General features: G+C 40.5%; 1 non-coding gene across 1 annotated transcript; it reads left to right on the top strand.

The window, feature by feature from the left end:
* Positions 1-5588: 5588 nt before the first annotated feature.
* Positions 5589-5696, top strand: LOC130978027 (small nucleolar RNA R71). The gene has a single exon (XR_009085691.1). It is a non-coding gene; the product is annotated as a small nucleolar RNA R71 (small nucleolar RNA).
* The last annotated feature ends 5606 nt before the right edge of the window (positions 5697-11302 follow it).

Here is an 11302-nt window from a genome sequence, read left to right as displayed (position 1 = left end):
CATCGTGCAATCAGGAATCCAAGAGATATTCACTAAGCCTCAAATGCTTGTAGAACAAGAATGGTTGTCAGTCACCTTGTTCATGGGTGAGAATGGTGATGGGCGTCAATCATCACCTTCATCATGTTGAAGAACAAGTGATATCTTGGATAAAGAACAAGCGGAATTTGAATGGAAGAACAATAGTAATTGCATTAATACTCGAGGTACAGCAGAGCTCCACACCTTAATCTATGGTGTGTAGAAACTCCACCGTTGAAAATACATAAGCATAAGGTCTAGGCATGGCCGAATGGCCAGCCTCCCAATGATCTAAGAACTAAAATGTCCAAAGATGATCTAGAGATCTAAAAGTGATCAAAAGATTTCTATACAATAGTAAAAGGTCCTACTTATAAGAAACTAGTAGCCTAGGGTGTACAGAAATGAGTAAATGACATAAAAATCCTCTTCCGGGCCCACTTGGTGTGTGCTTGGGCTGAGCAATGAAGCAATTTCGTGTAGAGACTCTTCTTGGAGTTAAACGCCAGCTTTGGTGCCAGTTTGGGCGTTTAACTCCCATTTGGGTGCCAGTTCCAGCGTTTAACGCTGGGATTTCTTGAGGTGACTTTGAACGCCGGTTTGGGCCATCAAATCTTGGGCAAAGTATGGACTATTATATATTGCTGGAAAGCCCAGGATGTCTACTTTCCAAAGCCGTTGAGAGCGCGCCATTTGGGCTTCTGTAGCTCCAGAAAATCCGCTTCGAATGCAGGGAGGTCAGAATCCAACAGCATCTGCAGTCCTTTTTGGTCTCAGAATCAGATTTTTGCTCAGGTCCCTCAATTTCAGCCAGAAAATACCTGAAATCACAGAAAAACACACAAACTCATAGTAAAGTCCAGAAAAGTGAATTTTAATTAAAAATAATAAAAATATACTAAAAACTAACTATATCATATCAAAAACATACTAAAAACAATGCCAAAAAGTATACAAATTATCCGCTCATCACAACACCAAACTTAAATTGTTGCTTGTCCTCAAGCAACTGAAAATCAAATAAGATAAAAAGAAGAGAATATGCAATGAACTCCAAAAACATCTATGAAGATCAGTATTAATTAGATGAGCGGGGCTTTTATCTTTTTGCCTCTGAATAGTTTTGGCATCCCTCTCTATCCCTTGTAATTCAGAATGATTGGCTTCTTTAGGAACTTAGAATCCAGATAGTGTTAATGATTCTCCTAGTAAAGTATGATGATTCTTGAACATAGCTATTTATTGAGTCTTGGCTGTGGCCCAAAGCACTCTGTCTTCCAGTATTACCACCGGATACATACATGCCACAGACACATAATTGGGTGAACCTTTTCAGATTGTGACTCAGCTTTGCTAAAGTCCCCAATTAGAGGTGTCCAGGGTTCTTAAGCACACTCTTATTGCCTTGGATCACAACTTTATTTCTTTCTTTTTCTTTCTTCTCTTTTTTTTTTCGTTTTTTTTTTCGGTTTTTTTTTTTTTTTTTTGAAATGCTTTTTCTTGCTTCAAGAATCATTTTATTGATTTTTCAGATCCTCAGTAACATGTCTCCTTTTTCATCATTCTTTCAAGAACCAACATTCATGAACCACAAGTTCAAAAGACATATGCACTGTTTAAGCATACATTCAGAGAACAAAAATATTGCCACCACATCAAAATAATTAAACTATTATAAAATTCAAAATTCATGCAATTCTTTCTTTTATCAATTAGGCACGTTTTTATTGAAGAAAGGTGATGGATTCATAGGACATTCATAACTTTAAGGCATAGACACCAAGACACTAATGATCATAAGACACAAACATGGATAAACATAAGCATTAAAATTCGAAAAATAGAAGAACAAAGAACAAGGAAATCAAGGAACGGGTCCACCTTAGTGATGGCGGCTCTTTCTTGCTCTTGAAGATCCTATGGAGTGCTTGAGCTCCTCAATGTCTCTTCCTTGTCTTTGTTGCTCCTCCCTCATGATTCTTTGATCTTCTCTAATTTCATGAAGGATGATGGAGTGTTCTTGATGCTCCACCCTCAGTTGTCCCATGTTGGAACTTAGTTCTCCTAGGGAGGTGTTTAGCTGCTCCCAATAGTTTTGTGGAGGAAAATTCATCCCTTGAGGAATCTCAGGGATCTCATGATGAGTGAGGTCTCTTGTGTACTCCATCCTTTTCTTGGTGATGGGCTTGTCCTCATCAATGGGAATGTCTCCCTCTATGTCAACTCCAACTGAATAACAGAGGTGACAAATGAGATGAGGAAAGGCTAACCTTGCCAAGGTGGAGGTCTTGTCCGCCACCTTATAGAGTTCTTGGGCTATAACCTCATGAACCTCTATTTCTTCTCCAATCATGATGCTATGAATCATGATGGCCCGGTCTATGGTAACTTCGGACCGGTTGCTAGTGGGAATGATTGAGCGTTGTATGAACTCTAACCATCCTCTAGCCACGGGCTTGAGGTCATGCCTTCTCAATTGGACCGGCTTTCCTCTTGAATCTTGCTTCCATTGTGCGCCCTCTTCACATGTGGTTGTGAGGACTTGGTCCAACCTTTGATCAAAGTTGACCCTTCTAGTGTAAGGATGCTCATCTCCTTGCATCATAGGCAAGTTGAACGCCACCCTCACACTCTCCGGACTAAAATCCAAGTATTTCCCCCGAACCATAGTGAGATAATTCTTTGGATTCGGGTTCACACTTTGGTCATGGTTCTTTGTGATCCATGCATTGGCATAGAACTCTTGAACCATCAAGATTCCGACTTGTTGAATGGGGTTGGTAAGAACCTCCCAACCTCTTCTTCGGATCTCATGGCGGATCTCCGGATATTCACCCTTTTTGAGTGAAAAGGGGACCTCGGAGATCACCTTCTTCAAGGCCACAACTTCATAGAAGTGGTCTTGATGCACCCTTGAGAGGAATCTATCCATCTCCCATGACTCGGAGGTGGAAGCTTTTGCCTTCCCTTTCCTCTTTTTAGAGGTTTCTCCGGCCTTGGATGCCATAAATGGTTATGGAAAAACAAAAAGCAACGCTTTTACCACACCAAACTTAAAATGTTTGCTCGTCCTCGAGCAAAAGAAGAAAGAAGAGAGTAAAAGAAGAAGAAATGAGGAAGAAGGAGATGGTGGTCTATTCGGCCAAAGAGGGGGAAGAAAGGGTGTTTAGGTTGGGTGAAAATGAAAGGTTGAAGAAGGGTATATATAGGAGAGAGGGGGGTAATGGTTCGGCCATGGAGGGTGGGTTTGGGAGGGAAAGTGGTTTGAATTTGAAGGGTGAGGTTGGTGGGGATTTATGAAGGATGGATGTGAGTGGTGAAGAGAAATATGGGATTTGATAGGTGAGGGGTTTTTGGGGAAGAGGTGTTGAGGTGATTGGTGAATGGGGGAAGAAGAGAGAGAGTGATGGTAGGGTCCTGTGGGGTCCACAGATCCTGTAGTGTCAAGGAAAAGTCATCCCTGCACCAAATGTTGCTCAAAATCACGTTTTGAGCCATTTCTGGCGTTAAACGCCGGGCTGATGCCCATTCCTGGCGTTTAACGCCATGTTGTTGCCCTTTACTGGCGTTTAACGCCAGTCTGGTGCCCCTTTCTGGCGTTAAACGCCCAGAATGGTGCCAGACTGGGCGTTAAACGCCCAACAGCTAGCATTACTGGCGTTTGAACGCCAGCTTCTTCTCCTCCAGGGTGTGCTATTTTTCTTCCTGTTTTTCATTCTGTTTTTGCTTTTTTTCATTGTTTTTGTGACTTCTTATGATCATCAACCTACAAAAAAGATAAAATAACAAAAGAAAATAATTAATTATAAAACATTGGGTTGCCTCCCAACAAGCGCTTCTTTAATGTCATTAGCTTGACAGAGGGCTCTCATGGAGCCTCAGAAATGCTCAGAACCGTGTTGAAACCTCCCAACACCAAACTTAGAGTTTGAATGTGGGGTTTCAACACCAAACTTAGAGTTTGGTTGTGGCCTCCCAACACCAAACTTAGAGTTTGACTGTGGGGGCTCTGTTTGGCTCTGTTTTGAGAGGAGCTCTTCATGCTTCCTCTCCATGATGACAGAGGGATATCCTTGGGCCTTAAACACCAAGGATTTTTCATTCACTTGAATGATTAACTCTCCTCTGTCAACATCAATCACAGCCTTTGCTGTGGCTAGGAAGGGTCTGCCAAGGATGATGGATTCATCCATGCACTTCCCAGTCTCTAGGACTATGAAATCAGTAGGAATGTACTGGTCTTCAACTTTAACCAGAACATCCTCTACAAGTCCATGGGCTTGTTTTCTTGAGTTGTCTGCCATCTCTAGTGAGATCTTTGCAGCTTGCACCTCTAAGATCCCTAATTTCTCCATTACAGAGAGGGGCATGAGGTTCACACTTGACCCTAAGTCACACAAGGCCTTCTTGAAGGTCATGGTGCCTATGGTACAAGGTATAGAAAACTTCCCAGGATCCTGCCTCTTTTGAGGCAGTTTCTGCCTAGACAAGTCATCCAGTTCTTTGGTGAGCAAGGGAGGTTCATCCTCCCAAGTCTCATTTCCAAATAACTTGTCATTTAGTTTCATGATTGCTCCAAGGTATTTAGCAACTTGCTCTTCAGTAACATACTCATCCTCTTCAGAGGATGAATACTCATCAGAGCTCATGAATGGCAGAAGTAAGTCCAATGGGATCTCTATGGTCTCATTTTGAGCCTCAGATTCCCATTGTTCCTCATTGAGGAACTCAGAGGAGGTTGGTACACGCCCACTGAGGTCTTCCTCAGTGGCGTCCTCCTCCTCTCTTTCCTCTCCATATTCGGCCATGTCTATGGCTTTGCACTCTCCTTTTGGATTTCCTTCTGTATTACTTGGGAGAGTGCTAGGAGGGAGTTCAGTAACTTTCTTGCTCAGCTGACCCACTTGTCCTTCCAAATTTCTGATGGAGGACCTTGTTTCATTCATGAAACTTTGAGTGGTCTTTATTAGATCAGAGACCATTGTTGCTAAGTCAGAAGTATTCTGCTTAGAACTCTCTGTCTGTTGCTGAGAAGATGATGGAAAAGGCTTGCCATTGCTAAACCTGTTTCTTCCACCATTATTATTATTGAAACCTTGTTGAGGTCTCTCTTGATTCTTCCATGAGAAATTTGGGTGATTTCTCCATGAAGAATTATAGGTGTTTCCATAGGGTTCTCCTAGGTAATTCACCTCTTCCATTGAAGGGTTCTCAGGATCCTAAGCTTCTTCCTCAGATGAAGCTTCCTTAGTACTGCCATGTGCATTTTGCATTCCAGACAGACTCTGAGAAATTAAATTGACTTGTTGAGTCAATATCTTGTTCTGAGCCAATATGGCATTCAGAGTGTCAATCTCAAGAACTCCTTTCTTCTGACTAGTCCCATTGTTCACAGGATTTCTTTCAGAAGTATACATGAATTGGTTATTTGCAACCATTTCAATCAATTCTTGAGCTTCTGCAGGCGTCTTCTTCAGATGAAGAGATCTTCCAGCAGAGCTATCCAAAGACATCTTGGACAGTTCAGAGAGACCATCATAGAAAATACCTATGATGCTCCATTCAGAAAGCATGTCTGAAGGACATCTTCTGATTAATTGTTTGTATCTTTCCCAAGCTTCATAGAGGGATTCTCCATCCTTCTGTCTGAAGGTTTGGACTTCCACTCTAAGCTTACTCCATCTTTGTGGTGGAAAGAACTTTGCCAAGAAGGCATTGACTAGCTTTTCCCAAGAGTCCAGGCTTTCTTTAGGTTGAGAATCCAACCATATTCTAGCTCTGTCTCTTACAGCAAAAGGGAATAGCATCAGTCTATAGACCTCAGGGTTAACCCCATTAGTCTTGACTGTGTCACAGATTTGCAAGAATTCAGCTAAAAACTGATGAGGATCTTCCATTGGAAGTCCGTGGAACTTGCAATTCTGTTGCATTAGAGAAACTAATTGAGGCTTAAGCTCAAAGTTGTTTGCTCCAATGGCAGGGATAGAGATGCTTCTCCCATAGAAGTCGGGAGTAGGTGCAGTAAAGTCACCCAGCACCTTCCTTGCATTGTTGGCATTGTTGTTGTTTTCGGCTGCCATGGATTCTTCTTCTTTGAAGAATTCGGTCAGGTCCTCTAAAGAGAGTTGTGCTTTGGCTTCTCTTAGCTTTCGCTTCAAGGTTCTCTCAGGTTCAGGGTCAGCTTCAACAAGAATGCCTTTGTCTCTTCTCCTGCTCATATGAAAGAGAAGAGAAAAAGAAAATGTGGAATCCTCTATGTCACAGTATAGAGATTCCTTGAAATGTCAGAGGAAAAGAGAAATAGAAAGAAGAAGGAGAAGGAAAATTCGAACTTTAATTAGATAAGGTTCGAATAGTGCATTAAGAAGGAGTGGTACTCCATTAATAGAAGGATGTGAGAAGGAGGGAAGAGGATTTTCGAAAATTCAATTAAAAGATTTTGAAAACATTTTGAAAATTTGATTGATAATTTTCGAAAATTAAGAGTGAAAAAGAAATCAAGTGATTTTTTGAAAAAGATTTTGAAATTAGAAATTAAAAAGATTTGATTGAAAACTTAATTTGAAAAAGATGTGATTAAAAAGATGTGATTGAGAAGATATGATTTAAAAACCATTTTAAAAGATATGTTTTGAAAATTATTTTAAAAGATTTGATTTGGAAAATTAGTGACTTGCCTAACAAGAAAAGATATGATTCAAACATAAAACCTTCCTTAACAGAAAAGGCAAAAAATGTTCAATCAAATCATTAATTGTTAGTGAGTATCTTTGAAAAAGGAAAGAAATTGATTTTGAAAACATTTGAGTGAAAAGATTTGATTTGAAAAAGATTTGATTTTGAAAAACTTGAAAAAAATTGATTTGAAAACAAAATCTTCCCCCTAGTACCATCCTGGCGTTAAACGCCCAGAATGGTATACATTCTGGCGTTTAACGCCCAAAATGCTACCTCTTTGGGCGTTAAACGCCCAACCAGGTGCCCTGGCTGGCGTTTAAACGCCAGTCTGCCTTCTTCACTGGGCATTTTTGAATGCTCAGCTTTTTCTGTATAATTCCTCTGCAGTGTGTTCTGAATCTTCAATCCCTTGTATCATTGACTTGAAAAGACACAAATTAAAAATATTTTTGGGTTTTTAATAATCAAAATGCAAAAGGAATCAATTAACAATGCATGCAAGACACCAAACTTAGCAGTTTGTATACTACTGACACTAACAATATGAGAATGCATATGAGACACACAGAATACTTCAAGTCAATAGAATTCAAAGGTTAGAACACAAAAATCATCAAGAATTACTTGAGGATCCTTAAGACACATGAATGAATGCATGCAATTGACACCAAACTTAAGATGAGACACTAGACTTAAGCAGGAAACATCAAATATTTTTGGTTTTTATGATTTTGTAAATTTTTTTAATTTTTTTTTTTGTGTTTTTCGAAAATTAAGTGGAAAAAGAAGGTATCAAAATTCTTAATGAGAATTCCAGGAATCAGTGCAATGCTAGTCTAAGACTCCGGTCCAGGAATTAGACATGGCTTCACAGCCAGCCAAGCTTCCAAAGAAAGCTTCGGTCCAAAACACTAGACATGACCAAAGGTCAGCCAAGCCTTAGCAAATCACTGCTCCAAAAGCAAGATTGATACGAAATCAACAAGCTCTTGTGGTGATAAGTTGAAACCTCGGTCCAATCAGATTAGACATGGCTTCTCAGCCAGCCAGATTTCAACAAATCATCATGAAACTCTAGAATTCATCTTCAAGAATTTCGAAAAAAAAAATACCTAATCTAAGCAACAAGATGAACCGTCAGTTGTCCAGCCTGAACAATCCCGGGCAATAACACCAAAAATTTGATGTTGTTGCCGGATCTTGGCACTGATGTTACCAAAGGCTTGCTCAAAACTAGAACAATCCCCGGCAACGGCGCCAAAAACTTGGTGCGCGAAATTGTGAACTATACTTTTTCACAACTCTCATAATCCCTGGTAATGGCTCCAAAAACGTGGTAGCCCAATACCATGGCATTACACAACTTCGCACAACTAACCAGCAAGTGCACTGGGTCGTCCAAGTAATAAACCTTACGTGAGTAAGGGTCGATCCCACGGAGATTGTTAGTATTGAAGCAAGCTATGGTCATCTTGTAAATCTTAGTCAGGCAAACTCAGATATATATGGTGATGAACGAAAATAACATAAAAGATAAAGATAGTGATACTTATGTAATTCATTGGTAGGAACTTCAGATAAGCGCATGAAGATGCCTTCCCTTCCGTCTCTCTGCTTTCCTACTGCCTTCATCCAACCCTTCTTACTCCTTTCCATGGCAAGCTCGTATAGGGTCTCACTGTTGTCAGCAGCTACCTCCCATCCTCGCAGTGAAAGCTAATGCTCAATACTCTGTCACAGTACGGCCAATCACCGGTTCGGTTCCCTCCCCTACCGGAATAGAATAACTCTTTTGCGTCTGTCACTAACGCCCAGTAGGTTACAGGTTTGAAGCACGTCACAGTCATTCAGTCATTGAATCCTACTCAGAATACCACAGACAAGGTTAGACCTTCCGGATTCTCTTGAATGCTGCCATCAGTTCTTGCCTATACCACAAAGACTCTGATCTCACGGAATGGCTGGCTCGTTTGTCAGGCGAGCACTCGGTTGTCAGGCGATCAACCATGCATCGTGCAATCAGGAATCCAAGAGATATTCACTAAGCCTCAAATGCTTGTAGAACAAGAATGGTTGTCAGTCACCTTGTTCATGGGTGAGAATGGTGATGGGCGTCAATCATCACCTTCATCATGTTGAAGAACAAGTGATATCTTGGATAAAGAACAAGCGGAATTTGAATGGAAGAACAATAGTAATTGCATTAATACTCGAGGTACAGCAGAGCTCCACACCTTAATCTATGGTGTGTAGAAACTCCACCGTTGAAAATACATAAGCATAAGGTCTAGGCATGGCCGAATGGCCAGCCTCCCAATGATCTAAGAACTAAAATGTCCAAAGATGATCTAGAGATCTAAAAGTGATCAAAAGATTTCTATACAATAGTAAAAGGTCCTACTTATAAGAAACTAGTAGCCTAGGGTGTACAGAAATGAGTAAATGACATAAAAATCCTCTTCCGGGCCCACTTGGTGTGTGCTTGGGCTGAGCAATGAAGCAATTTCGTGTAGAGACTCTTCTTGGAGTTAAACGCCAGCTTTGGTGCCAGTTTGGGCGTTTAACTCCCATTTGGGTGCCAGTTCCAGCGTTTAACGCTGGGATTTCTTGAGGTGACTTTGAACGCCGGTTTGGGCCATCAAATCTTGGGCAAAGTATGGACTATTATATATTGCTGGAAAGCCCAGGATGTCTACTTTCCAAAGCCGTTGAGAGCGCGCCATTTGGGCTTCTGTAGCTCCAGAAAATCCGCTTCGAATGCAGGGAGGTCAGAATCCAACAGCATCTGCAGTCCTTTTTGGTCTCAGAATCAGATTTTTGCTCAGGTCCCTCAATTTCAGCCAGAAAATACCTGAAATCACAGAAAAACACACAAACTCATAGTAAAGTCCAGAAAAGTGAATTTTAATTAAAAATAATAAAAATATACTAAAAACTAACTATATCATATCAAAAACATACTAAAAACAATGCCAAAAAGTATACAAATTATCCGCTCATCAAGCATCCATGGTATTAGTACCTAGATCAAAAGAAGATTTGTTAGTGAGATTGATGGGAGTAGAATTAGTGCCTTCTTTGAGTGACGGTTCAATGTTCACTTCTAGTAAGGTGGTTGAGGTGGTGAAAGCCTCTTCCCCTTTTCCAAACTTAAGCCGCCTCCGAGCTTGTCTAATATGAAGCAAAGTTCGTTCTATTTCCGGATCAAAAGGGACTAAGCTCGGATTCGGTTGTGAACGCGTCATGCAATGAAGGGAAAATGGAATTCATTGTAATGAATGAGGGGTTAGTCGCTTGAATTACTTACAATGAAATGCAACTATGTACATATATACATGCTTAATCCAAACAATAACATGGCACACTAGGAAAATTCCCCGGCAACGGTGCCATTTTGACAAATGAATTTTTGTTGGTATAGAATTTATCAAGTGATCAATCGTAGTATAGTCTAAACCAACGCGAAATCCATCATCAAACGAATCTACAATCTATATCCGAGAGTATTAATCTCCCGAGTCGTTCTCCCTTGGAATTGCCAAAGTATGCATCTTATTGATTTAGTAAGCTTTGTTTGAATTCTTTGAAGGTCTTAGCAAGTAATGAGGAACAAACAATCAATTATCAAAAGGACTTGACTTAGGGTTGGCATTAGAAATCTTTATCATTATAGTTCACTCAATGTTGATAACAATTAGACCTTGCTCCATTTAGTCATCCCCTAAGTATAGAGGAAAATCAAATGAGAACAATCAACTTGAATCACAAGTCCTAGCTTCACCTTATGGGAATCTAGCTTTAGTGCACTCCAAGTCAATTAGCAATCCCTAACTCTCAATCAACTATTGAGATAGCTATTCAATTTCTTCCAATGACCAAACCCTATGCCAAGTGCAAAAATTCTACTCCATAGCTAGTATTGACATTTTATCAAACATGTAGTGAGCAATTAGGAAGGTCATAGTAAAATGAGGGGAAAAGTAGAATTGAAGATATTGCAATACAAGGAATTAGCAACAATGAGGATCAAAATCTCAAAATATCAATGAAATCCTAAATTCATAGAGTTGAATCCTAGATCCAAGGAACTTTAGCAATTACAACTACAACTTGAAATTGGAAGAGAAAACCTATTACATGAACAAAGTGAAATGAAAGTTGCAATGGATCTCACCAAGGAATGAGTAAAAATCCAGAATTTTGATGAAGAAGAACCCTAGTAAGAACTTGAGAGAAGTTGATGGATCCTAGAGAGAAGTTGGAGTTTCTCTCTCTAACAATGTAACTAACTCCAAAAATCTCCAAAAACTAGAAAATATGAACTAAGTCCCTTCAACCTTTGCCCCCTTGGTCCTCTTATGCCTTTTCCCGCCAAAGCACTCCTCAAAAGTTAGGATCTCTAACCAACTCCACGCCCAAGTCACGTGACTTCTAAAAATATCATATTCGAACATCGGCGCGTACGCGCAAGGTACGCGTGCGCGCCATGGATGCGGTTTTGGAGTGTGCGCGGAGGTGGAACGTACGCGTGCGCGTCCATGAGGATCCTGGCTCAGCCGCTACTCCAGCCGGCTCATGGCTTGGCTCTTAGTCTCGGCTTCAC

This window comes from Arachis stenosperma, chromosome 4 (genome assembly GCF_014773155.1).
Source record: "Arachis stenosperma cultivar V10309 chromosome 4, arast.V10309.gnm1.PFL2, whole genome shotgun sequence".
Lineage (NCBI taxonomy): Eukaryota > Viridiplantae > Streptophyta > Magnoliopsida > Fabales > Fabaceae > Arachis > Arachis stenosperma.
The sequence above is the reverse complement of the archived record's forward strand: the minus strand, read 5'-3'. Positions and strand labels throughout refer to the sequence as shown.